General features: G+C 44.1%; 1 protein-coding gene and 1 long non-coding RNA gene across 14 annotated transcripts in view; one reads left to right on the top strand and one right to left on the bottom strand.

The window, feature by feature from the left end:
• The window catches only part of IRF2 (interferon regulatory factor 2), an 85,564-nt gene extending 81,185 nt beyond the window's left edge, over positions 1 to 4,379 (bottom strand). The window contains exon 1 of one of the 2 annotated variants that reach the window (XM_059909743.1): positions 4,201 to 4,379. The gene's annotated coding sequence lies outside the window, so the exon portion shown is untranslated. Of the gene's footprint in view, positions 1 to 3,814; positions 3,857 to 4,200 lie in introns of those variants that run through there. The other variant, XM_059909744.1, reaches the window with a different exon arrangement.
• Positions 4,380 to 4,596: 217 nt separating this feature from the next.
• Positions 4,597 to 23,385, top strand: LOC132356698 (uncharacterized). Of its 12 annotated transcripts, none has more exons than XR_009499999.1 (6): positions 4,599 to 4,689; positions 5,086 to 5,175; positions 7,607 to 7,741; positions 13,465 to 13,682; positions 13,962 to 14,126; positions 15,042 to 15,803. It is a non-coding gene; the product is annotated as an uncharacterized LOC132356698 (long non-coding RNA). The 12 variants fall into 12 exon arrangements; XR_009500006.1 differs by lacking the exon at positions 5,086 to 5,175 and adding an exon at positions 23,256 to 23,385 and having other exon boundaries at positions 4,607 to 4,689; positions 15,042 to 15,201; XR_009500003.1 differs by lacking the exon at positions 5,086 to 5,175 and having other exon boundaries at positions 4,607 to 4,689; positions 15,042 to 15,201; positions 15,285 to 15,803.
• The last annotated feature ends 4,080 nt before the right edge of the window (positions 23,386 to 27,465 follow it).

The following is a 27,465-nucleotide window of genomic DNA, read 5'->3' on the forward strand; positions in this document are numbered from 1 at the left end:
TTCAGGTTTAAATCTGGACCCTATAGATAACTTACCATTCTTTGCTGAAAAAAATCAACATTTAATCAAATCTCGTCACTCCCAAGCCCACCAGCACCCCTGCACCGTGAGGGCCACTGCTTGACCCTGCCTTGGGCAGACATCACAACCAAATACTGATCACACTCAGGCCAAAAGTAGGGCGCGAATGGGGCCAACAGGGACAGAAAGCCCTGACTTCCTACCCCTGTGTGAGAAGGAACACTGTGTCCCATACAGACCAAAAGAAGAACTGATTTTATTGTTAACAATGACTATTTCACAGCAATTTATGTTATTTTTATATACCACTTTATGTATTTTATATCTATTGTAAATAAATACTATCTATTTATTTTCACATATGCTGTCACATTATCATTTTCACATATATAGTGTTAGGTACATAGTAAGCATTCAATACATGCAAGTTCACTGAGTCCCTTTAAAGATGTTACAGCAAAAACTAAAATCAGTTAAGGGCATACAATTAATAACATAATGAACTGAAGAGTCTTCAGCAATGATGAAGAAAATTCAGACTACAGCAAAGTGAGCTTGGGAAGGTTTTTTCTTGATATGAAGAGGGAAAATACATTGGTCCAATCATTTTTATTTCCATATCATTTGGTCTCCATGGACACCATCTAACTTCTCTTCTGACAGAAAAAAAACTCACTGACAATATCATATGTCACTGTTAAATACTTTAATGCTTTACATAAAATAGTTATGCTGTGTTTAATTTCTTACCATTATTATTTTCTCTCAGAACAAGTAAAATCCCTCCTTGCTGAAAATTCTATAAGAGAAAGTCAGTGCTTAATCCACAGTCATGATTCCCTGGCTTTTCAAGTTAAGAATAACCTGATAAAATTCTGAAAGTGAATGCCTTACACATTTGTAGATTGCTATAACTTACGCAACCTTCTTTCATAACAGTATCTCATTTGTTCCCAAAAGCAACCTTATCAGATATACAGTTAAGTATTATCACCTTCCGTAGCACTCACCCCTAAAGGTAATTACTGTCTTTATTTTTTAGCTGGGTATTGTCAGCTCACCAACTAGAATGCAATCTCCCCAGAGGGTAAAGAAACTGTCTTCCTGTTCCCAGTTGAACCCACAGAACGTAGCACTGTGTCTGGGGCATAGTGAATGTTCTAGGAATAGTTATTAAATGAATAAACTCCCTTATCTGCTTTAAGCCTTTTTTGGTATAAAGAACATAATAGAACCATGTCCCAGATACCCCATTTAGAGTTCAGTGGTCTGTTCTCTATCAAAAGGAAACTGTGCAAAAATGCTCTAAAAACAAGGAAGCTTATACGCCATAATACTAAGAATAAAAGTACAGTGTCCTTGGAAACATGAGAAAATCGATGCATGTCAAACATCCAAATGTTAAACATCCAAAGTTTCAAATTTTCCACTACTAGGTTTAAACATGTTTAACTAGCTTTGGTATACTAAATATTGGCCTAATAAAGCGGGAAAGTAGAGGAAGAGAAAAGTTCGGTCATGGTTCACTGAGCTGTCAGGACTTTTGTTTGCCATAATTGGCTTCCAATTTAACCACAAACGCTTACTTTTGATTATGACGACATTTTTACAGGTAAGTAAGTCTGAAATATGCAGAGTTATCTCTAACTTTTGAATGTCAAAAGAAAAAAAAACCCAACTCATTGAGAATAAAGTATGTAAATGTTTAATATTAAGACTCAATTATGAATCATAACAGACAAGAACCCGGATCTAAGAGGCCAAAATCTAACTTCTTACACAACAGGCTAAGTTATAAATTATAATCATTCACTAATTACAGTGAAATTCTGGACTCTGCCCCATCAATCAATAGATTTTTCAAGGTTACCCCTTAAAATTACCAGGTTAAGTCCTAAATATTCCATCTGCTGAACTTTCCTTAGAAAACACAAGTTTTTCCAGAATTTCACCCTTTCCCTCTCCAAGGAAGGAATGATGGGGGGGGGGGGCGGGTGAGAAAACTAGAAAATCCTGAATCTGTGCGCATGAAGTTAAACAGGCGTCCCCCTCCAGGTCGTGGCAAGGAGCGTGCATCTGCCTAACATCAAGACCATCCACCTTTCCCATTCAGTCTGTCACCAGGCCCCTGTCTGCACCTGCCCCTAAGCACCAAAAAGCGCAGGCTGCTAAATCCCAATGTTATCTGCAGTCGGTCTGAAACTAATAAATGAATGCAGGCTTGACAGCAACCTTGGTGATTCCTGAAAATCCACAACAGGAAATGTAACTATCCTCCACCCTCCCTCGCCATTCATCAAAAGCAGACCGAGTCACAGCAACTGGGAGGCCGGTGGCAGAAGGCAAATGCCAGCACTTTTCCTCAAGTAGGAAGCTTCTGCGTTTTCTTAACCAAGGACAGGGCGCACTACCCGTTGCCCACACTGCAGGCAGGAGGCTGCAGAGGGAGGGAGCAGGTAAAATGTCCCCAAGTTCCAAACACTATACTCTGGGGGCAAAAACGACTGAAAGCCGCGCCGCTCGCATGTGGCAACCTCGACTGCTAGTGCCAGGGGTCACATTCACAGCGATGACCAGCGGTCCTGCCTACACCGACTGACCTCAGCGCCTCGCCTGGTGCCCAGAAGGCTGTTCCTGCGCCCGGCTCGGGCTGCCAGCCTCCTTCCCGCTTCTCCCCCTCTAAAGGGGTAAGGGGGTGAGGGCGGCCCACGCAGCCACACCTGGGGCCCAAACAGAGATGCCGGCGCGTCCCAGGGGGGGGGATGAGCTGCATCCTGAAACCCTCTGAACTTGGGAAGGCTGCCCGAGCCCTCTCGGGGCCGGCTTCCAGGCCGTAGCACCCCGAGCGGGCGGGCGCCACGATCGGCCACGGCTGGCATCGCTCGGTGGGCGAGCCCGGCCCGCGAGGCGGAAAGGAAGTGGCTGCCGCGGCTTTGCACCAACCACGTTCGGCCGGCGGGCGAATGCCACTCGGCGCCCCGAGCGGGGTCGGAGGGCGCGGGGCGGGCACTCCCGTCCCCACCCCGCCGCCGCCGGCGCCCCGGGACCCTCAGGGGACGCCGGCCCCGGGCCTGCCAGCAGGGCGCCGCTCGGTCCCCGGAGGCTCCCCGCCCCCACCTCGCCCGCTCCGTAGCCAAGGCGGGTCAGGCCCAGCGCGCGAGTACGGCCCGGGGGCGCCCGCGGGGACCCGGAGGCGCCCGGCGCTAGGCCGCGGCCGGGCCGCTGACCCCTGGGCGCGGCGCCCTCCCGAGACGCGCCGCCCGAGCCCCCCGCGCGCCGGGACAAGTGCAGTGACAAAGCCCCAGGGCCAGGCCGGGCGCTGGCCGGCGGGAAGGAGGACGCGGCGTCCCTCCCGGGCGGTGGCGGCAGCGGCCCAGCCCCCAGGAAGCCGGGCGCGCCGGCCAGGCCCCGCGCGCAGCCCCGCTCCGAGCCCGCCCGCCGGCCCCGGCCGCTGGCACCCGACGCCCGCGACTCTTCCCCGAGCCCGGCGGGCGGGCGAGCCCCGGGACCGCCGCCGGGCGCCCCATCAAGTTTCCTTTGGCCGCGGCGGGAGGCTCCTCTCCCGGCCCGGGCGCGGGGCGCAGGCTGAGGGTGGACTGCGGGTTCCTGCCTATTTACGCCAGAGGCTGCCTGGAGAGAGGCACCGCCGCCGGGCAAGGAGAAGGACCCGCTCCCCTCCTTCGGACCTGGTGGCGACGGCCTCCGTAAACATACACACGCACACACATGCACGCGAGAATTTTGTTTTAAAAGGAGGCCCGACTCCAGCGGACCTGCACCCCCCCCCAACCACCTGGGGCGCAGAATCACACAGAGCAGGTCTGTGTCCACGGAGCCACCTCTCCGCATCTGCAAATCCAAAAGTGAAATTAAACCTCCACCAACCTCCTCCTCCTCCTCCTCCTCCTCCTCCTCCTCCTCCTCGCAGCCTCAGCAGCCCCAGTGGCAGCAGCAACAGCAGCAGAACCTGCTTCCCCTAAAATCAGATGATCCATAACAGCGCCGACTGTTCCTCCAAAAATCAGTATTAATATTTATGAACCTCAGCATTTTCCGTCTGCAAAACATCGTGTCAAACCATCAGGACGCGCGCACACACGTATCCCCTCCAGTCCTCATAAACATGCCCTCGAGAAAAACACACACGCACAGTCACAACTATTATTTGAAAAATGTTACCTCTCAGTGTGCTTTTTCACGCTATCAATACAATTCCGCAAGGCTTAAGTGTTGCTAGGATGTGTGAAATGGAAATGAAAGCCCGTCAGTTGAATAATCGCAGGAACAAAACTAAAAGTTACTCCCCGGCTTGCCTGAGAACAGTCCAGATCGAAAGCAAAACAAGGAGAGGAAACTGCGAAGCGCTGAGGCTGGAAATCCCCCCACCCCCCGCCCTCCTGGTGCCTCGCTCCCTCCCTCCCTCCCTCCGTCCCTCGCTCGCTCCCCCCTCCGCCCTCCTCCCTCCGCCCTTCCTCCCCAGTGTTTGTTTCAAGCTTGTGCAACTGGGAGGTGGAGGCGGAGGGAGGGCGCGAGCTGCCCGGCCTGGAGGTGCGGAAGTTCGCCGCCGCTGTTCATTGGCAGGCAGCGCCGCTTTCATCATTTCTCAGAAAAGTCAATTTCATTTTCACTTCCCCACGTCGCGGCAGCGGGAGCAACAAGCGGCTGCGCGTGAGTCTGCTGCTCGCACACCCGGGCGCTCACACTCGAGTGGGGGTCCGGGGGGTGGGGTACTGGGCGCGAGCTTGGGTTCCGGCCGTAAGCTGGCGGCGGTAGGAGGGGACAGCAGGTACCTACCTGACTCTCCATCCTAAGGGTCACCTGAAGGTAGGGAAGGAGGGAGGAAGAGGGCGTGTCGGGGAGGCAAAGCTCTTGCCATGCAGTTGGTGGGGCAGGTGGCAGCGGTGTTTAGAGCCTGTTTTCTGAGTGAATAAAAATTCACTTTGTAACACTGCCCACTTCCAAGGAACACGAGGAGCAATTAACTGACAAGGGAGCATTACTTGGATACTAGTGCAATAACTGGGCCAAGTAACGCATCCTTAACTTTATTTGAACCCTTATCAGTAGCTGAGTGTGTAACCATTTGAAGGGCAGCTGTCATCAGGGACACCGCCTGGAGCTCCGTCTGGGGGCGAAAAGGAAGGCCTTCCCCTAGTAAGTCACCAGCAGCGTCCTCCCAGACTGAGTGTGCAACAGAAGTTCCCTCCCTGCAGGATGAGATGGGCAAGGGTGAGAGCTAATTTTCCTGAAAGATGTCTTAATGTGGCTGGTCCAGGAGAGGGGTTTTATACTGTAGTACATGCAGCTAGGTTCAAATTTGGCCTCTTTAACTTACTAGCTGGGCATCTCCAGTCAAGTTGCTTAACCTAACGCCTCAGTATTCAATGCCTTGAAATGGGGATGAGTGAGAGAATGCAAGAATACAGGGGCAGCACCTGTCACCTTCAAGGTGTGTTAGCTCAAACTGATACAGTTCACTTGGGACCTGCCGTTTTTGGGGTCCCTTGTTTTAAAGTATAGATTCTCACCTGGTTATACCTGTTTCTTCCCCCACATGCAGTTTCATTGGCCTTCTCCCAAACTTCTCTCCCCGACACAGAAAGTCCCTTCCTGAGAGGCCAGAGCTACATATATGTAAACACTTTTCTAAAAACATAGCTCCAACACCCTCTTTGTCACAGAAGTATTGAGTTCTATGGACTGGAAAAAGAAAAGTATCTCAATGCTTTTGGTGAGGAGACAGCTGAGGGTTTAGGCTTCTGTTTTGTGGCCGTGGTCTCAAAAATAGATTTCCCATGCACCATTATTTCTTATCCCCTCATAGAATACTATTTGACCCAGCCAGTCACTTTCTTATTTCATAAAGCAATGACTATTATAGGTGATTAGAGTAACTGTATACAAACTCTGTAGGACAGTTGTCACTCTTTACCACCCATGGGCCCAAGTTAAAAACCCAGTAGTCCTTAATGTTTTCCTTCCCCCCAACACACATCCAATCAGTAGTATCCTACTGACCTGTTGATGCTGACCCCAAATCTCTCTGGGCCTGGCCCCTCCTCCATCCCCTTTGCATCGCCTTTATTCAGCTATGGCAGTGGCCTCAGAACTGGGCTTCTTAACTCGGGCTCATCCAGGTTAACAGCCAAGTTAAGCAGAAAATCAACTTCAGGTGAAGCACAATTCCAATCCAAACTCCACCCCTCAAAAATCTCTCCACAGCCTTCAGAATAAAGTCCATATTATTTGACAAGACATAAAAAGCCCATTATAATCTGGCACCAAACTTCTTTTCCAGCCCCATCTCCTGCTACTGTGCCCCACAAGCTCTACACCCCTCCCTTGTCAACCCAGCTTCCATTCCTTTTGGTAAAACAGCAGAGCCATCCTCTTGTTCGTCGTTTTGTCCTTAGCATGGTGTCCAGCACAGAGGCACTCAACTACTTGGGAATTAATAGGTACTTGCCCTGGGTTCTCAAAAAATATTTTAGACTTTATCAGAGTATTTTTAATGTAATCGATATTTATTGTGCAGAATGCAGGAAGTACAGAAAAGTTGAAAAGAAAATATGACACCTGCAATCTTACCAGTAAGGAATAGACCTGGTGATATTTTTATGTATTTCCTTCTAGTAATTTTTTTTTTTTTTTTGGCTCCACCACGCAGCATGCAGGGCTCTTAGTTCCCTGACCAGGAATCGAACCTGTGCCCCCTGCAGTGGAAGCACCGAGTCTTAACCACTGGACTGCCAGAGAAGTCCCTCTAGTAATTTTTCTAAAGGGCCATTTCCAGTCCTCATCTGCTCAGCGTCTCTGTATCATTTAATAATTCCCATCATACTGCCCGATGCCTATGTGACATCCTTCTCCTGTTTTATTTCTCGGCTGGCTCCTCTTCTGCTGCCAGCCTCCTAAATTATGGTGTTTCTAGATATTCTGTCTTCACCCCTCCTATTTTCTAATTCTACATGCTTTCTCTTTGAGTGCTCTCACCCACATCCAAAGCTTCAGATATCCCTATTTGGTGATAACTCCATCATCTATAATTTCTACGCTCTGGATGCATTTATTCTAGATGTTCCTCGGGTACAACAAATTATTTATGTCCAAAACTAAACTCATAACATCTTTCCCTACCACCTTGTATTTGTCACTTCATTAACCAGCCAGGAAACTGGGAGACATCACCAACTCCCACCCTTCCTGAGCCCCTGGAGCTCCCTGGGCATGGGTATCATTTCCAATTTCCAGGCCCCTAAACTCATAAAGCATAGACTGAATTTCATTCTGTTCTTATGCCCTTGAAGACATGTAAATATGACCCCAAAATCCACTGTGTATTGATATACATCGTCAAGAAATATTTTAGCCCTTTGATGAGATGCATAGTCATAAATCTCTGTGGAAAACGGATCAGTATAGCAAAATATAACCTTTTTGAAAGTTTCTGGAAAAAATAGCCTTTGCCATACCAAAGAAATCTGACCAAACACCTGGTCTAAAGCAACAGATGTTGTTTGAGCAGTGTAGTATATTGAAACTAGAGTGAGCTCTTGAGTGAGGCGTGTTTATGTTTCACCTGCAGGATGGAACATCCTAGGACCGTCTACCTGGATGCATCAGGACTCATTTCTTTTCAAGGGAGTCGAGAAAGGAGAGTGATTACTTGGCCATGCAGCAATTGACCTCTCCATGATTGAAACTTAAAGATACATTCAAGGTTAGCCCCTCTCAAATGGGTTTTTAATTTATTTTTCTAATAAATGAGAATAGTTTGATAAAATAATCATTTAAGCAATAATCCTTTATTGAGTCAAGTAATAATAATTTATTGAATCATTTATTGAGTCAAGTAATAATCATTTATTGAATGCCCAAGAACTTTTCTTGTGAACAAAACAAATGAAAATATCTGCCTTCCAAGAAGTTTTCTTACAGTCTAGTAAATTGGAATGTTAATTTCCATTGTATCATCCTAGTAATGGCTCGGACATCACCTCCATCTATAATCGCAGTCTTTATAACTGTACGTTAAAGTTATGAATGTAGAATATGATGGCATGCTCACTAAAGGGTTAAGTATTTATAGCTGTGATTAAATCAGTGCCCCCCTCATCAGTCTGTCAGTTGATGCCCTAATTTTCCCCACAACATCTCTGGTACCACTTCGGTCCTGGCCACCAAGGCTCTCTTCCATGCTGCTATAATTTAGCAGAGGTTATAAAATCATGGAAAATGAGTGTTCCACACTTGCCAGAGCAGTTGGCCAATACAAAGCAAAGAATATCATTGTGAAGTCCACACTGAATAAATATACAGCCACATTAGATTGCAGTTGAAACAGCAGAACTGCAAAGATGTTGAAAAAGCCATCAATCAAAGTTCAGGGACCATAGGCATCAATTTGGAGAAATATTACCTCATGTAACAGTTTCTTCCATTTTGCTAGAAACTCTAAAATGAGGTGCATTTTGTTGCAATTATTCTCTGAAAATAATGAATTTAAATTGAGTAATATATTGCCCAAACCTTAGTAATAAATATTAATTTTGTCCTGTTCTTCTGATGAAGTAAGGGAAGAAATGCTCTTTAAAAGTGCCAGGATGTGTGTGTGTGTGTGTGTGTGTGTGTGTGTGTGTGTGTGTGTGTGTATGGGCAGAGAGGGAGAGAGAGATGAGTGAATTTTTCTTGTCCAAAAGGAAGGGTTTCAACTTTGAAAACTTCAAAATTTTTTTTTTGCTATAATTTCTCTGTTTCATCCCAAATGGCTTTGAAATATTCATTATTTCTCTAAGGTGATAAACTATAAAGTAGTGCTTTTAAAGTCAGAAAGAAAAAGTGCCTATAGCCTTGCCTTGAGGTTCTTTAGAAAAAATTACTATAATAGTTTCAAGTATTAAAAAGATTTTAGGGACTTTGCTGGTGGCGCAGTGGTTAAGAATCCGCCTGCCAATGCAGGGGACACAGGTTCGAGCCCTGGTCCAGGAAGATCCCACATGCCTCGGAGCAACTAAGCCCATGCGCCACAACTACTGAGCCTGCGCTCTAGAGCCCATGAGCCACAACTACTGAGCCCGCGAGCCACAACTACTGAAGCCCATGCACCTAGAGCCTGTGCTCCGCAACAAGAGAAGCCACCGCAATGAGAAGCCCGTGAACCGCAATGAAGAGTAGCCCCTGCTCAACGCAACTAGAGAAAGCCCGCGCACAGCAACGAAGACCCAACGCAGCCAAAAATAAATAAATAAAATTAAAAAAAATTTTTTTAAATAAATTTCCAGTTTGTAACATAAATTCAGCAAACCACATAATTCACTGAATCCGAATATTTGAAGAATTTTTGTTACAGCTTCCACCGTTTTCCTATAAGCTCCTCATTCACAGCATGTGAACCTTGATGATGTTCAGTCTGTTCTCTTTGTCCCCAAACTTCTGAGCATTTTGAATAACACACCTTATCCTATTGGAAAGTGTTTGGAAGTTTGCCAATCAGAAAGACAGAAGAGTCAGAAAACAAAGGATTGACAGTATTTTTAAATACTCCTACTTCCTCAGAAAGTTTCATCTCCACTACATCCAAAAGGTGCACGACAATTCACACACACACCTCTCGGCGCTGCCTCCTTCTCCTGAGATGCAACTCCAAGACATTTCCTAGCCGTGCTCCTGACAAGCCGGTAAGAACAAGGCAGGACCAACCCCTGCTCTCCTGGAGCTTACATTCTAGTGGGGGTGATGCCAACAGACAGACAGACAAACCAAGGAAATAGTTACAGATTTGTATCCGTGTCCTGAGGGAAACAAACAGGACTTTGGATAGAAAATACTGGGGGATCTAGGCGGTCAAGGAAGGTTTCTCAAGGAGAAAATGACATTTAAGCCAAAAGTTGGAGGAGAGGAGACTGTATTCATTTCCTGGGGCTGCCACAACACAGTACCACAAGCCAGGTGGTGGAAGTAACAGAAATGCATTGCCTCTCAGTTCTGGAAGCTGGAAGTCCAAGATCAAGGTGTCCACAGGGTTGGCTCCTTCTGAGGGTTATGGGGGAAGGACCTGTTCCTTGCCTCCTGGCTTCTGGTGGTTGGCCAGCAATCCTGGGCATTCTTTGGCTTGTAGCGGCATCACTCCATCTCTGCCTTCATCTTCACGTGGTGTTCTCCCTGGATGTGTGTCTGTATCCAAATTTCCCTGTTTTATAGGGACACTAGTCTTACTGGATTAGGGGCCCACCATACTCCAATATGATCTCATCTTAATTCATTACATCTGCAAAGACAATCTGAGGTATTGCGGGATTGGGATTTCAACATATGAATTTTGAGGGGGACACACTTCAACACGTAACTGATATCAACTGTGTGATGAAGCCCCGAGCCAGGGGAAAGATTGAAGACAAAGGCCCTGAAAAGCAAAAGGGTCTAGCATATTCTGGAAACCAAAAGAAGGTGAATGTGACTTCAGAGTTCTGAATGAGGGTAAGAAGGACACAGGCAGGTGGGCAGAGGCCAGATCAAGGACTTCGGATTTTATTCTAAGATCAATGGGAAGATTTTGAAGGGTTCTGTGGTTTTAAAAGGTCACGCTATAAATTTCCCAACTGTCTCCTCAACGTCAATGAGATGCAAGGATTTCTTAATTTGTGGATTTCTCAGAAGAATTTGTAACTGTTCTTGCACTGACCTCTCAGTTCATTACATGATGAATTTGTTGAGGAAACAATGCATTGGGGATATTTTGAAACAGTTTAATCTTCTTTTTGATTTCTTTTTGGTATTCCTAAGGTATTTCTTTCCCTTTAACTTTCTCTCTGATTTTCATCTCCACAAATAAATGAAGTAAATTTTTACTTCATTCTTTTTACCCTACCCCCATAAAAACTTCCCTTAAAAAAAAAAGAAGATATATTCAACTGTGGATTCCAGGCACATGCTATTTTCCTCAGACTGTTTTGAGTGAATGATGATAATTTTCAGAGATTGTGTCACCACAAAATCAACATTCATTCCAAAATTTAATGGTTTCAAATGTATTTCTTTTTTTTGATTTCTAAAAATTTTCAAATTTCTTTTCCATCAGAAACCCCTTGTGTGTAATAAATAGTTTCCACAAAACTGAATTTTTGTTGGCAGAACAATCGGCGTAAGTAAAACTTCACGATTTGCCTTGGATGTTTTGTAATTTGAAAGCAAATGTTGATTTAAACAGCCCACCACTATTTTCTCAATGTCCAGCTGTGGATGCTGGGTTTTTAGCACCACTTCTCTCCGGACAACCAAAAAAAAATATCACTTTCTTTCCTGTTTTACATATTGAGTTTCTGCGTAAGATTTCATTTGGGGAAAAGGTTCTGTCGCTTTAAAAAAAAATGTGAAAAAGATCAAAGCCACCAATACTACTGGCAGTTAGTTTTGCTTCATTTTCCTATAACTGGAGATAAGAAAGAAAACACGACAAACCATAAGTGAAGAACCTTAAGACTGAAGGAGAGAAAGAAATATGCAGACCCAGGAACAGACGCCCGAGGGAGGGTTGATGGGTGAGTTCACGCTGGGTGGCTGGGCGGAGCCAGCCTCGGCGGAGGGGCCAACATTGTAGGTTCACCCTCACTTGAGTTGCTCAGATTGTCTCCATAGTTCCTTGTTTTTATTTCCTACCTTGATGAGAACTTTTCATCTTTTCAGGGATGCAGAACCAACAGATTCATGACGACTCGTTTCACAATGTATGTGGTTGATGTCATGTTTATATGACACTTTTCACCAAGCCTTTTCCCTCATTGAGAAATTAGAGGAACACTAACCCAGCCCTGTCATCTTCCACAATGCTTACAAATATTTTACCACATATACACTCTTATTGGTATTTTTGCTTATGATGAACTTAAGTAAGATAGTAGGAAATTTATGCTCCATCGAGGGTAAAAGGAAAACAAAGTTTTATATGTACAGTAAGGTCACCCTAAAGATGTTCATATAAGTAAGGTGAAAAGGAACTACATCAAAACATTAATAGTGGGTGTCTTTGAGGAGTGGAACTATGGGTGATTTTCTTCCTTTTGAAAAATTAACATTTTTAAGAATAGATTTTCCTTTTATTAATGTAAACATTTTAATATATTTTTATAGGTGATTTCAGAAAATTATTTCTTGATATGCTTATGATTTTTATGTAAAGGACTTGTAAGGTTTTTTTTAAATTTATTTATTTTATTTTTGGCTGCGTTGGGTCTTCGATGCTGTGCGTGGGCTTTTCTCTAGTTGCGGTGAATGGGGGCTACTCTTCATTGCAGTGCACGGGCTTCTCATCGCGGTGGCTTCTCTTGTTGCAGAGCACGGCCTCTAGGCGTGCGGGCTTCAGTAGTTGTGGCTCGCGGGTTCTAGAGCACAGGCTCAGTAGTTGTGGCGCACGGGCTTAGTTGCTCGTGGCATGTGGGATCTTCCCGGACCAGGGCTTGAACCTGTGTCCCCTGCATTGGCAGGTGGATTCTTAACCACTGCACCACCAGGGAAGCCCGACTTGTAAGTTTTAGCTAGTTTTATCCATGGGACTTCAAAAAACAAAGCACTGGTTAATACATCTTATATTTTACACTACATTCTTATAAGAATTTTTAAATCTCTGTGTAGAAGATAATTTTTTCCTACAAATGCTATATAGTTTCTCCCAGTTTTCAATTTTATCAAAATATTCATTTTTAATGACTCTCCAAACAGGACTCTCCAAAGGAACATATAAAAACAAACTAACGTGTGTCCAGATCAATGGCTATTAATAAGTGATACATTCCATAATCATTATTAATATTTAAATAAGCTTTTGCTTTGATTCACATCATGTTTTAAATATGCCGTTTGAAAAAGTTTGACTTAGGAGAAATCTATAACAACTAAAGAATCTCTTCTACTTGTAAAGTTTCATTTCATTTGTATGCAAGAATATTACTATATTCTTAGCAATCAAATTCAAATTCTTAGATCTCAAACATGAATGAAGACTCTAAGCAAAATATCAAAATTTTATGTTAAATTTTTTCTTTTTTTGCCTTTCTTCTTTCTGGCACTTTCACATTTAGTCATCATATTTCCTATTTTGCTTGCTCAATTTCCACGTATAACAGGATTAGCAGAAGGGAGAGAAAACAACTCATTTGAAGGCAGTAAAGGGTAGGATGTCTCTCTCTGTCTCTGTCTCTGTCTCTGTCTCACACACACACACACACACACACACACACACACACGCACACACACACACAGTAGAGGAGGATTCTCTGCATGCAGAAACTCAATTCAGAACATTTTTCCCACAGAAGTAATAAGAAACCATGATGGTACAAGTATATAGTTTTCCTTCATTATGGGTTAAATTAAGAGTTTGTGGGCTGGCCCGGGAATACACCATTTTATAACATTGTACACATGGGAAACTTTCATTCTGAAATCTAGACAGCTGTTTTCAAAAGACACTATGAGGGCTCAGTGCGTTGTGTGGGCCTGCGGCTGCCCACCCTCCACAGGACCGTGCTCAGCAATTTTGGAGGCGACGAAGAAGAAAGAGGCCTGCTTCCCGATCTTGAGGCATTTGCGGTCCACGTTAGGAGACAGGGCCCACAGTGCAAAGATGATTATTTCAAGACAGAAATGGCATGTGGCCCCACTCCCAGGTAACATTTTAATACATTCATTTATCTGTTCATTCAGCATCTGTTTCTTGACTTTATAGTAATTATCTATTTTTATAGTCTAAATGATATTTTCTAATATAAATAATACGTGATTATAGAAGAATATTAGAGCAATACAGACTTCTTTGTAGTGACAAAATCAGAAAGAACTTGAATGTTGATAACTGAATGATTGAATAAACTGGGGTTGATCCATTCTATGGGATGTTATGCACCAATAAAAAAGAACAAATTAAGAATATCTGTTGTTCTGGACAGGGGACCAGGATGTATTATAAAGAATGAAGATCAAGATGCAAAGAAAGGTTCATATTTTGATCTCCTTTTTGCAAAGACAACAGTGGACACCCCCCAAAAAAGTTTGAATTTAAAAGGATAAAGGTGTAGATATGAAGCTGTTAATATTGGTCACCTTAAGGACAGGTGAGCTACTAATTTTTTTCTTTATTTATTTTTGTACTGAGGAAAAAGATGATAGGGCTTCCCTGGTGGTGCAGTGGTTGAGAATCTGCCTGCCAATGCAGGGGACACGGGTTTGAGCCCTGGTCTGGGAAGATCCCACATGCCGCGGAGCAACTAGGCCCTTGAGCCACAACTACTGAGCCTGCGCGTCTGGAGCCTGTGCTCCCCAACGAGAGAGGCCGCGACAGTGAGAGGCCCGCGCACCGTGATGAAGAGTGGCCCCCGCTCGCCACAACTAAAGAAAGCCCTCGCACAGAAACGAAGACCCAACACAGTCAAAAATAAATAAATAAACAAATTTAAGAACAGTTTTTCCTTTAAAAAAAAAAAAACGATGATAATTTTAAAACAAAATGAAAATTTGGAAATACAGAGCAGATTAAAGAGAAAGATTAAAATCACTTTGATTTCTGATTTCTGTTTTGCTTGGTATTGTATGTGTGTGTCAGAGAGACAGAAGGAGAGAGAGAGAGAAACTGCCCTTGATAATTAATTATCAATAGACTTTTTTTTTTTTTTAATAATTTTGCTTGTGGCCTTTTTTCAAGTTTATTTATTTATTTATTTATTTTTGGCTGTGTTGGGTCTTCGTTTCTGTGCGAGGGCTTTCTCTAGTTGCGGCAAGCAGGGGCCACTCTTCATCACAATGCGCGGGCCTCTCACTATCGCGGCCTCTCTTGTTGCGGGGCACAGGCTCCAGACGCGCAGGCTCAGTAGTCGTGGCTCACGGGCCTAGTTGCTCCGCGGCATGTGGGATCTTCCCAGACCAGGGCTCGAACCCGTGTCCCCTGCATTGGCAGACAGACTCTCAACCACTGCGACACCAGGGAAGCCCTAGACTTTTCTTGAGTGTCCACTATGTTTATGTCACTTCAGGACCCTTCTGGTAAGAGTGCTTTAACCCAGAGCCACCCAATAGACCCACGATGGAGACACTTTTAAGCAGCTGGCGTTTCACTTCCCTATAAGATCCTCCTGCTCTCCCCGTGGGAAAGGCCCATCGTGGCCCTTTCTGTGCATATCTGCTACCTGAAAGGTAAGGAGGAGTTTCCTAAAGTGTAAAACCGTGGGAATAAAGGCTGTTGCTCTCATGGCAGCTTGAGCCCTGCTCTTGTTAAGGGTTCTCTGCTTCACCCTGATGAATTCTCCTACAGCATCTTACAGAACCAACACGGCTTCCCCTCCAGGCAGGTTGGATGCATTCACAGGAGGGAAGCAAGCAGCTGCTGGAGGCTGGCCCACTGAATACACTTGGAGAAAGTGCTGTGTGCGTTTCTGTTCAACATTACTTGTATGTCCATGATAGTTCAGTGGCCTCAGGAAAAGTAGAGACCTTAGTCCAGTTTTCTCTGTACCTATTCTGAGGATTATTCACCGAGTGATAGGTGTCCATTACATCAGCATGACACCTTCATCAGTCAAGCCCAAAAATAAATGATTCCACATGGTAAACAACAAAGCATAGTAAGGATACCAAAGAACGGCTCAGGCTTCCTACAGGTAGTGGGATTTGAGCTGTACCTTAAAGAATAGGTTAAAAATAAATAAGCAATTAAAACAACTATACCCCAATAAAAAAAATAAAAATAAAAATAAAATAAAATGCTCACACAATAAATAAATGAGCAATTAAAAATAGATTTGTGTGTGTGTGTGTGTGTGTATACTTAACAGCCAGCTTTAAAAATCCTTCACAGAAGCTTTCAGACTTTAAAATGTCCTCTCATCCCACACAGAACACCCATCTAACAAATTCATCTGGTCCTACAGTCCAGGCCAGTTCTGTGTTTAGGCCAAAGGGATTTTGTTGAATTATACATTAAATATATTGGTATAGTTAGGAAACTAGTTTTTTCAGTTAAAAAGTGGATATGGGGGCAGAAAGACTCCTACATTCCAACATGTGGAAGAAATATGTGCATTTAAGAAGATCGCTAAGGCAGCTCTTTGGCCTCTAAAACTATAGGCTGAGAACTATTTCCTTGGGATACTTTAACTGATTCCATGGAATGAAAGCGAAAGGTGACAGTCACCAGATCAGTGCCTGCAGATGTGAATTCCTTGGAAGCTCTTAGGTTAGGGCGTGTATCAGCGGACGGGCTGATGTAATGTAGTGGATCTGTCCATGGCCACGTTCAGCATGTACAGAAGAGTAGCCTCAAGTTATTTGTTAAATCAGCATTCCGCTCACAAGTTACTTTAATTACATGGCTATGATGATTCCAGACAGCGGTGAAAACTAAAGAAGAAAATATCTAATGCTCAGATGTTGAGCTTGTGGTCACGTAGGCAAAACACCTGTGCACTAAACTAGTATTTTATCTAGATGTTTGATGACCTCTAACCCTTTTTCTATATACTTCATTTCTTCCTATTAGCCAGTATAAAGCTCAAATTAGATTAAAATTTAATTTATCTCCAAGTTTAGGCTTTAATGAAACAAAAATAAAGGAATTATAAGAGTCCTGTTTTCTGCTACAAAAATGTGGGAGACTCTGGTTTCAGAATGACAGAGTAAAGACATACCCACCCAACCACCTTCTCTCAAAATTCACCAAGAAACATCAAGGAAAACAGGTAACAGAAATGCATATCCATCATTCGGAAACTAGGAGATGTCTGTGCCCACAGTATATAGAGAGAGAATTTGGAAAGATGAATATCAAAGACTAAGCAGAGAGAAGGAAGGTCGAACCTTAGTGGCTGCAAAGGGAGTTGAGGAGTGAGCTAATTTTCCATACAGAACCCAGAAAAGCACAGGAATGGGAACAACTGGGCAGGGGGCAGCAGGATTAAATTGATCCCTCCAGTTCTCCACCCCCACCCAGTTCCCAAGCAGTTTGTTGACCTCTCTTCTCCCTCCAGACTCTGAGGTGAGCAGAGGTGGAGTTCCATCTGAAGCAAGAGAATTGAGGGAGTCTGTGTGTGGAACAGTGAAATCTCCATCTCTTTTCTACTGCTCAGACCCAGAACACCAACATCCAGAATAAAATTCCAAGAGAGGAGATTGGAGGGTGCTCCCCCAGAGAAAATACTTGTAAACAGTGATATTTGCAGGGCCTCAGTAAAAACAACAACTGGTCCCCCGATCTGCCTCAGTGAAGACCACCAGTGTATAAGACCAACACATGTATGCTGAGCTTCTGGTCAGGTGAGCTTTTTGGTGCCTTACTTTTAAGAGTGAACACTCAAGGGCCAAGAGACACTCTAATATAACCATGATGAAAAAAAACAGAACAAAGAACTCAGAGGAAACAAAGATGGTGTGGGAAAGAAAATGTCAAAAAATGTTAATATCATTAAAGATGTGAGAGAAGATATTACATCTACAAAAGAAGAACAAAATGATATTAAAAGGAACAATTAGAGAATACAAAAGGGTTCCTAGAAATTAAAAATATGACAGAACATTTTTTTAATTCTATAGAATAACTGGAAGATAAAGTCAAGTAAATCTCAATATAAAGCATAATAAAATAATAAAGAAATGGACAATAGGAAAAAATAATAAAAAATGGATACTCAATGCAAGAGATCCAATATCTAGTACAAATTTTAGAAGATGAGAATTGAGATAACCGTGGATAGGAAATTAGTAGAGGCATAAGAAAATTCCTCAGGAAATTTTGAGGGACATGATTTTCCAAATTTAAAAGGCACCCCAATGTCTAATTCAATATGTAAATGAAGATATGATGTGAAGATCTATATCAAGACATCACAATTAAGAAAGGAAGGGATAGTTTGGCCATGAAAGAGTGATAAGGACTAGACTTGACAACCTGCAGTAAACAACTAGAAAACTGGACAAAACATATGAAACAACAGTTTTTCAGGCAGCACAGGACAATGATCCTTGAGAAAAGGGAATCAGATGAAGTGAGCCCTGGGTTTTCTGTTGGAGGTGATTTCCATGCTGCAGCTGCAGGGATGGGGGGACCCAAATAGAAGCAGGGAAGAAACTGAGGAAACAAAGATCAGACATCAGAGAAGCTTAGGTAGATGGAAGTTGTGAGGCAGAGTTCTCAAAAAGACATAGTTACACAGAAAAAGAGCTCCAGAAATTTGTACGGTCCCCTCTAGCGTTTGCTGAGTTCTGGACTAGGCATGTGAAAACCAGAACTCCAAAAGGCTGGACAAACAATGACTGGGGCATGGTAAACGAAATATTCCCAGAGCTTACACAGACCTTGGAATTGATCAAATTCCCAACAGGCAGAATGGAGATGCCAAGCCATTTATGCCTCTCTGGTAGGGCTGAACAAACGCTGGAGCGGGGCTACTTTCCATATGTCTTAGAAAAATTAAAATCAGGTCTTGAAGGGATAAAGCTGAAATGCGAGTAAAACTATTTGCCTAGGGCTTCCCTGGTGGCGCAGTGGTTAAGAATCTGCCTGCCAATGCAGGGGACACGGGTTCGAGCCCTGGTCTGGGACGATCCCACATGCCGTGGAGCAACTAAGCCCATGAGCCACAGCTACTGAGCCTGCGCGTCTGGAGCCTGTGCTCCGCAACGGGAGAGGCCACGACAGTGAGAGGCCCGTGCACCGCGATGAAGAGTGGCCCCCGCTCGCCGCAACTGGAGAAAGCCCTCGCACAGAAACGAAGACCCAACACAGCCATAAATAAATAAATAAATAAATAAATAAATTTAAAAAACAAAACAAAACAAAAAAAACTATTTGCCTAAACAAAGCCAAAAACTCATTAAAGATGAAAAATCAAACAAGAATTCAAACATTCAGCAACATAAAATACACAATGTCTAAAATCTAATAAAAAATTACTAAACATGCCAAGAAGTAAGAAAACATGACCGAGAATCAAGAAAAAAAAGCAGTAGGAATAGATACAAATAAAAGCTAGATATGATGGAAGTAGAAGACAAAGATTTTTTTTTAAAGATCTTATAATTGTGAACACATATTTAAAGGAAAATATGAACCTAATGAGAAAGAGAAAAGGAAGATATCAAAAAGAAATAAATGAAAATTCTAAGATAAAAAGTACACCATCTTAAAGTTTAACTGGATGAACCCAGAACCAGATCTTGGTTTCTAAATCCATTCTCCAATAAAAGAAACCAGGACTTCTTGGAGAAATGAGATTCTAGAGCTGGGGCAGAGAATATACAGAAAGCAAGAAAGTTCTCAAAAAAACAAAATGATGGAGGCATGTCAAAGGAACAAAGGAGCCAAATGAAAGACCTATGCTGAAACAGTTTGAACAAAAAAAAAAAAAAGAAAATATTGGATTATAACTCAAAGTATAAAATAAATATTGATGAGTCCATACTAATAAAAATCAATGATAATAAATAAATAAATGCAAATATGCATACAGAAAAATTTCAAATAATTTTATGTAGGTCCTACTCCCTCAAGGAGGTAGAGCATAATTCTAATCCCTTAAGTGTGGGATGCGCTTAGTGATTTCCTTCCAAAGAGAACAGTATGGAAATAGAGGCAAAGATAACTTTATAGTGGAGAAACTTGACAAACTACCTCACCCAAGTGATCAAAGTTAACATCATCAGTGATAAATCATGTTGATAGCATGAACCCTTAATATGATGTAATGAAAATGACTCAGTGGCCTTTGTATCAAAAATCCGTAACTCCAATGTGGTAGGCAGAATAATGGCCCCCAAAATGTCCATATTCTAAACCCCAGAATATATTACTTTATGGGAAAAGAGACTTTGCAGATGAGATTAAGGATAGGGACCTTGAGATCCAGAGACTACCCTGGATTATCTGGGTGAACCCAGTCTAATCACATGAGTCCTTAAAAGTGGAGACCTTTTACTGCTCTGTCGCCAGAGACAGAGAGAGAGATGTGACGATGGTAGCAGGTCAGAGACAGAAGGTCAGAGAGAGTTGCTCGGTTTGTAGATGGAGGAAGGGACCCCCAGCCAAGGGGTTGTAAATGGCCTCTAGAAGCTGAGACAAGGACACAGAATCCCCCAGAACTTCCAGAGAGGAATACAGCCCTCTGACACTTTGATTTTGACCCAGTGAGACTCACGTCAGACTTCTGACCTACAGAATTGTAAGTAATATATTTGTGTTGTATTGTTTAAGCCACTAAGTTTGTAGTAATTTATTACGACAGCAAAAAAAACCTAATACACTCGGTCTAACCATGCGGAAAACATCAGACCAACCCAAACTGAGGGACATTCCGCAAAATACCTCCTCAAAACTCTCAAAGGCATCCAAAACAAAAAAGTATGAGAAACTGTCACAACCTAGCGAAGCCTAAGGAGGCATGATAACTACATGTAATGTGGCATCCTAGAGGTGAAAAAGGACATTAGGTAAAAACTAAGGAAATCTGAATAAAGTATGGACTTTAGTTAATAGTAATATACCAACGTTGGTTCATTAGCTGTAACAAATGTGTCACAGTAATGTAAAATGTTAGCAATAGGGGAAACTGGGTGAGGAGTATACAGGAACTCTGTACTATCTTTGCAGTTTTTCTGTAAATCTAAGACTCTTCTCAAATAAAAGTTTATTTCAAAAAAAATTCACTGGATAGGAATAGCAGCAGATTAGGCACAAAAGGCCAGGGAATATGAAGTGATAGCAATACGATCTATCCACAATGAAGCACAGAGATTAAAAAAAAAAAAAAGACGGAAAGAAAATGAAAATATAAACAAAGACTGAGTGATCCTTTGGGGTAATGTGAAGCAATCTGACACACATATATTTAACAGAAATCCCAGAAAGAGAAAGAGAGAGGAGTGGGGGGGAGGCCAGAAAAAAATCTTTGAGGAAATAATGATCAAAAATTTTCCAAGTTTGATGAATCCCATAGATGCAAGAAGCTCAACAAACCTTAAGCAGGACAATCAATCAAACAAACAATAAAACACAGTGAGGCAAATCATAACCAAATTTCTGAAAACACATGATAAAGAGAAAAATCTTCAGAGCAGCCAGAGAAGAAAAAGGTATTATATAAAAAAGAACAAAAATAAAGATGACAGCAGACTCGTCATCAGTTAAGGATCTGGAAATGAGATCATTCTGGGTCATCCTGGTGGGCCCTCAATCCAAAGACAAGTGTCCTTATAAAGAAGAGAAGAAGACACACCCACAGAGGACAAATCCACGTGAGGACAAAGGCAGAGACTACAGTGGTGCAGCTGCAAGCCAAGGAATGCTTGGAGCCACGGAAACTGGAAGAGGCGAGGAAGGGTTCTCCCCAGAGCCGTCCTGGGCCAAGAACTACGGTCATATGTATGCTTCGCTGTAAATATAATATTAATAACTACTGATTAACCACCTCTACCTTTCTAAGTACATAAAATCAAATAGGTCTAAAATCTTTAACCCTACAACTGTCTTACTTCATGCCCAGATTCCGGGTTGGTTAGCTTTTTATCACGCCTCGTCTCAACCTCATGGTCTTATGTGGTCCCATATGGGATCCAGGGTGATTCATCCCCCTTTTCCAAGTTGATAATTTGCCAATATCAGGCAAATTCGTGACTTTGGTGTTTCTTACATTTTTATGCCGATTCAATGCCAGGTGAGATTAAGAGACTGGGAGAACATGGAATGGTGTATAAAGGTTGGTTTTTGTTAATTCTGGCAAAATGATCAAGTTTGTTTTTTTCTCTCGGTACTTAAGGATAATTTTTAAAAACCTTTTCAATATATTAATTCTTTTTTCCAGTTTTATTGAGAAATAATTGACATACATCATTATATAAATTTAAGGCATACAGCATGATGGTTTGATTTACATATTAATACTTTTAATGAGGACAACTAAATAGATTAAAACTAAATGTATTTTCAGAGCACCAATAAGGCCAGTGATCTCAATAAACCTTAATCAGTAGAAAATTTTAGCTATTTCATGTGGCTCAACAAAAATATGAATACACACACACACACACACACACACACAAAACCTATCACAGAGTCATTAACAAAACTTAAGTGTGTGTCCACTCACTTTTCATGATATTATCTGACTTATTTTTAGTAGAATGACTCATTTTTCTGAGAGTGGTGAGAGATTTGGACCAAACCAGTATTCCAGCCTTTTTATCACCAAAGAAGGAAGGAAAGTGTAGGGAACGTACACTTACTGAGAACATGCTATGTACCAGGTGCTCTGCTCAAACACCTATCCCCCTGATGGGCCACTCCCTTTGAGGCTGGGGATCTAATTCCCATTCCAGGATTTTGTCGTCTCTTCCTGGTCTGATGGAGAAGGCTCCTTACTGGTATCTCTGCTTCTACTTTTGTCTCCTGACAGTCCACTCTAGACTCAGATGCACCAGAGTGTTATTAAAATATATCACGTCACACTCCTGCCTAAAGCCCCTCAGGCATTCCCCACAGCAATTAGAATAAAATCTGCTCTTGCTTCCATGGCCTACAAAACCCCTGCATGGGGTCTGGCCTGCGCCCACCTCATTCTCTCTCACTCCATCTGGGACTACTCTTTCTCCCACTTGCTCCCCATGCTTTAGCCCTGGGGTCAGCAAATGACAGCCCACGGGCAAAACCCAGCCGACTGCCTGTTTTTGTACAGCTCCTGAGCTGAGAATGGTTTTTACATTTTTAAACGGTTGGGAAAAAAATCAAAAGAAGAACACTATATTGTGACATGTGAAAATGATAGGCAATTCAATTACCAGTGTCCATAAATACGGTTTTGTTGGAACACAGCCATGCCCATCCGTGTATGCATTGTCCAGGGCGGCTTCTGTGCTACAAGAGCAGAGCAGTTGCGACCAAGACCGACTGGCCTAAAAGCTTAAGATATTTACTAGCTGGCCCTTTGCAAGAAAAGTTTGCTGAACCCCGCTTTCGTCACACTGGTCTCCTTCCTGTTTCTAAAACTCACCCTGTTCATTCTCTCCTCAGGGCTTTCTAGTTCCTGTTCTCTCTTCCTAGAATGTTCTTCTCCAGCTCTTTGCATGGCTGCTTTGTTCCATGAGGTCTCACTTAACATGGGCAAAACCAGCGGAAGGTCATACACTATCAGACTGCATCTCTTACCTGTAAGAGGGTCCCTGGGTAGAGAGATTGGATTGAAGGTCCGTTCTTTCCTTTCTGGCAGCAGCGAGGAAAGGAGACGCTTTCTGGAGGCCAGGCTCCGAACTGCACTGACCTGGTGATCCGTCCTGCAGTCCGGTCTGTGCGAATGGATGCTCCTCACCTGCACAGCAGAGCCTGAGGAGCTGCAGGAAGGGAGGGGGAGCTCCATCTCCCAGGCTCCAGGGAACAGAGCAGCCGGCAGGGACCCTCCCCGGGGCCATTGCAGCCACGGCCCTGTCAGATTATAGCCAGCGAGGCGGTGCGCACTGCCCAGAACTCTTGGCACACCGTGTGAACAGGGGAAGGAGGGTGGGGTGTTCTTTCATCACAGCGCCCTGGTCCACAGGAGAAGTCGGTCGCCCTGTGGATAAAAAGGAACCTAGGGGCAGGACAGGAATAAAGACGCAGACGTAGAGAATGGACTTGAGGACACGGGGACGGGGAAGGGTAAGCTGGGACAAAGGGAGAGAGCGGCATGGACTTATATACACTACCAAATGTAAAATAGATAGCTAGCGGGAAGCAGCCGCATAGCACAGGGAGATCAGCTCGGTGCTTTGTGACCACCTAGAGGGGTGGGATAGGGAGGGTGGGAGGGAGACGCAAGAGGGAGGAGATATGGCGATATATGTTCATAAAAAAAGAAAAAAAAAGGACCTGAATTGAGTGTGAGGTGGAGTAAAAGCGCACAGCTCTCAGACCAGAAGGCCTTCTCTCTCCACGCCAGCTGCAGGATCACGGACAGTCACCCTCCCTCCTCCGTGACATACCAACTAGTCTAAGCCTCTGAGAGATTCTTAAGGGGCCAGTGAGAAAACATTTGTAAAACTGCCTTGTAAATTATGACTTAACGGAATATAAAGTCGCTCACTCAACCTCTCTTAATACCGTGAAACGAGAACACGAAATTCTACCAAATACACACCGCTGTGACAGCCGCACAATTAAGCCTATTTGGTTAAATTGGTACGTTCTTAAGTGTATCATTTTGTTCTTAAAATATAAAAAGGAAAGATGTGTATAAGATTTTAAGGGATGTTGGCTTAAAACGCAACTACATTCTGTGAGATGGAGGGCGGGCGTTGCTGGACGCAGCCATGAGAAAGGGAGATTCTGAAAAAGAAAAGGCGCAGACATAACAGATCGCGGCCAGCCAGGGAGAGAAATGCACCAATACCTCCCCTCACATTTATGTGGCAGTTTCAATTTGGAAACAGTATATTTCCCAAAGCAACTCAGTGAACCGGGCTCGGGGTACGAATGGTTTTCATGGAACCGAGTGTACTGAGTTCCAAGGGGAGCGTTCTGACAGAGGCTATGGCCGGGGGAGGAGGGGCACTCACTCTGAATCGGGATTTAGAGTGAAATGCAGTAAATCCATAGAGAGTGAGGACAGTGCTGTGCTAAGGGCTGTTTTAACATAAACCAGTATGTCTGTGAAGGCTCGTGTGAGGGCCCCGGCCCTGGGGTCGGGAGACGGGGGCCCGCGCTGACGCTCTGACACGCTCTAGCCATGAGAAGCTGCTCTCTGGGAGCCCAGTTTCTCTGTAAAATTGGGACAACGTGCTCTCTTGTGAGGAGTAGAGATACTGCATGTAAAGCAACTTGCACCGTGCCCTGCTCAAACGAAAGCTGTCATTAGTGTGCTAACCTGCCGGGTCAGTCGCTGTTGAGACGCACACTTCGTTAAAATCATATCATCTTCACTAGGCTGCGAAGATACCAGTTTGAAAGCTTAGCTGACATTAGAAGCTGACAAATTCAACCTGCAATGCCTGGAGATGATTCACAATGAGAGCACGACGAGAACAGAAAGAACCATCCGCTTCCGCAGGTGCCAAGGTAGTGGCGAGGGTCCTCCCTTGGCTGAGGTGTGGAGTGAGTCTGGGGTCTGACTCAGATAATTCCTGCAAGGCCAGAGCCACAGGAATTGCTCAGAATGGGACGCAGGGCCCAGGGAAAGAACTCTAGCTGAAATGAGCATTAGGCTGGAAAGGTAAGATTAGGAAGCAGAAAGTAGGCCGCGGGCCGGGAAAGGCCCGAGCGAGTGGTATATACAGCTAGATGGCTGACTGGGTTCTCTGAGCTGGGCTGTGGCCAGGGGCTCTTTCTTCCACTGCCACTGCAGAACTAGCTGCCCGTGCAAGTCAGTAACCTTTGTCACCCATCCCCACCCACTCAGAACTGGCCTCACCTTCCTGGCTGGGTCCTTGCGCAGCTGCCTGTCACACCCCAGTGGTGTCCACAGCTCTGCTCCTTTCCTCACCTGCAAAGAACAAGAAAACAAAGAAGTGAGCAGAGGCTGGGCCAGGTGAAAGGCCAGCAGCTATAGGTGAGCAAGGAGACTCCAGGCCCCTAGCAGTCTGGAAGATGCCCTTGGTACAGGTGGAAGAGGCAATTCCATGTGGCAAAGGCCAACCCTTTTGCCCCCTTACAAAGCGATCTCTCAGCGTAGATCTACAGAAACTCACCAAGCATCTTCGAAGTTTGAGGCTTGGAGGGGCCGAGAGAGCAGCACAGGTTCTGATGAGAGTTGGACCTGAGTTCTAGTTTGTACTTGCTTTCCTCCGCCTCACGTGCATTTCCCTGCCTGACTGCCACCACCAGCTGGCAGGTTGGATCACCGTGCAATTGTCCAACATTACTGGCCAATGTATAAGAGACAAAAGACGGTTTAGGATTATCGACAAAGAATGTATACAATGGTGGGGTGTGTTAAAGATGAATACTGGATATTTTTCAAGACTTAGTATAATCTTTCATATACAAATAGACTTTGTGGATTTCCAAGAAGAAAATAGAGCATGTACTATTGCTCAAACTTTATTGTACTACAGAAAATGTTATGGGCTGAATTGTGTCCCCCCCTCTAAATTCATATGTTGAAGTCCTAAACCTCAGTACCTCAGCACGTGACTGTATTTGGAGATGGGACCTTTAAAGAAGTAATTAACTTAAAGTAGAGTCATCAGAGTGGGCCCTAATCCAATGACTGGTGTCTTTATAAGAGGAGATTAGGACACAGAGACACCAACAGGTGCACCCACAGAGAGATGACCGTCTGAACACAAAGCAAGAAGGCGCCGTCTGCAAGCCAAGGAGAGAGGCCTCGGAAGAAACCAACGCTGCCAACACCTTGATCTCAGACTCAGAACTGTGAGAATATACATTTCTGTTGTTTAAGCCACCCAGTCTGTGGTACTTTGTTGTGGCTGCCCTAGCAGACTAACGCAGAAAACCTATCAGCATCTTAATGATCAGTTTGGTATATGCTGGAACAGCATTAATCATCACTTTAATAGTTTCATTAAAATTTATTCTGGACATTTATTCATTTTTATTTGCTAGTTTTGTAGTATCACTGGTTTATAAATACTAACTTTCCTACCTTTACGTGTGTTCTTTGCACTTGATTCACACACATCCTCAAATGGCCAATCTCTGCCATTACAGAGAGACAAACACTTCCTGTGCATTCTCGGGCTATACCCCTAACCCCTGGGCAGCAGCTTGGAGACTGTGGTGGTTTTGTACGATGTCAGTGTAGCTAAGCTGGAACTATGGATCCCAGAAAACCTGAGCAACATTTGGAAGGCAGAAGTGAAACAGGAGCAGTGTTTGCAGGAAGTCAGAAGGTCCATGTGGGGTCAGGTGCCGTGGCAGCTCCCAGCACAGCGGTGCCTCCACTCGCTCACCTGGCGATGGAGGGCAGCAGCTCGGCCTCCAGGCCCCCCAGCTGCTTATTCAGCTTCTCCAAATCCTGGTTAGGTTTGCGTGTAACTCCACAGCGAAGTGCACCAGCTCTTCTGCAGGTCACCGAAGTTGGAGGATTGGAGGCACGAGAGACCGAGGTGGGACACACGGGTTCCCATTCATCCGTCCACACAGGTTCCAGTTTGCCCCGCCATCTTTACTTCTCCACTTAGCATCCTTGCCCCCCTTCCCCCCACCCACCCCATGAAGCTTGTCCATCCCGCTGACTCAGGCCCAGGTCTTGACTCAGCATGGACAGATTGCACAGACTGCATCACCAGCTCCCATAATCATGTGTGTTCTAATCCCCACAATATATGCCTTACTTTGCTTAAAGTGGTTTTGCAACTCTGATCAAACTTTAACTGATACAGAAGTTGGAACCAGGGTGAGTGACGCTGTAATAAAAACCTAAAACACGTGCACTGGCTTTGGGACCGGCCTTGCACGTCTGTCGGTGGAGGCTCAAATAAACATGA

Source organism: Balaenoptera ricei, chromosome 21 (genome assembly GCF_028023285.1).
Source record: "Balaenoptera ricei isolate mBalRic1 chromosome 21, mBalRic1.hap2, whole genome shotgun sequence".
Classification (NCBI taxonomy): Eukaryota; Metazoa; Chordata; class Mammalia; order Artiodactyla; family Balaenopteridae; genus Balaenoptera; species Balaenoptera ricei.